The sequence below is a fragment of the Cynara cardunculus genome (genome assembly GCF_001531365.2).
Source record: "Cynara cardunculus var. scolymus isolate 2C chromosome LG 13, CcrdV1, whole genome shotgun sequence".
Lineage (NCBI taxonomy): Eukaryota > Viridiplantae > Streptophyta > Magnoliopsida > Asterales > Asteraceae > Cynara > Cynara cardunculus.
In genome coordinates this window covers 15,912,768-15,913,964 of record NC_037540.1, presented here as the reverse complement: position 1 = coordinate 15,913,964, position 1,197 = coordinate 15,912,768, and positions in this window count along the sequence as shown.

The following is a 1,197-nucleotide window of genomic DNA, read 5'->3' as shown; positions in this document are numbered from 1 at the left end:
GTTGCAATATAAGGTAAAATATTTATACTGATTTGTTTCATTATTTTGATTGCATTATAATTTTATTTATGTTTGTATCGTGATTTTTGTTTGCATTATAACTCTTATGTATTAGGTAAAGATTTAAAATGTTCAAGTTCACTATGTAATTTTTACTTATGCATGTTGGACGTTTTTTGGTTTGCAGGTTTTCGAGTTCTTTAACGTTTATATATCAAGTCATGAAAATTTGAACTTTTCAAGTTTGGGTTGTGGGAATTTTTGATTATGATCTAAGGTAAGAATTTTATGCAAGTTTGTTTTGTAATTTAAAGTGTATTAGTGTAACGCCCCAACCCACACATTGCATGTAATACATATTTCATACCAAAGAAATACATATTCATATACATCTGGTCCCTTAGTACAAGAATCTACAATCATGACCAAATACAAGGTCCAAAAATTCGAAATACTATCTTGTACTAAACAACAAAACTAATCATCAAAAGCAATTCTGCAGCCGAATGCATATAAGAAAAACATTAAATCTTTTCATTTCCTTTACCTTCTATACTTCCTGCAATACACATTTTAAAATCACAAAACAAAGGTTAGACTGAAAAGTCTCTCACCCTAATCATGTAATTGCAGGGTGAAGGATCACCAAAACCTTTATAAAACAATTATTCACATATATCACAAATATATGAATACGYAAGAAGGTAATATCAAATCCTTTTCCACTTTCAAGCTATCCACGTAGCTATACAAATTCCATACCTTTGAACCAATCGGGTTCCATTTAATACCATTTTAAACCTTTTTTTTATCAATTAAGGTTTAAACAAAGATTCAGGCCAAACCTGACGTTTCCTTCTCAATAACMWCYARACTATGATTTYCAWTAAGAAYMTTGATCCTAAATCCTTAAATCACAAAGAAATAAAGATTCCAGACCACGGTAGTCTTAAGGGATATAATAGAAAGTGTTATATAATGCCACACATAGACAATGCCACCCTTATATCCAATGTACACCTCTCCTTGATATGTCACCCTTATAWCAAATGGACACCTCTCCTTGATATGCCACCCTTATAACAAATGGACACCTCTCCTTGATATGTCACCCTTATAACAAATGGACACCTCTCCTTGATATGCCACCCTTATATCAAATGGACACCTCTCCTTGATATGCCACCCTTATCACTT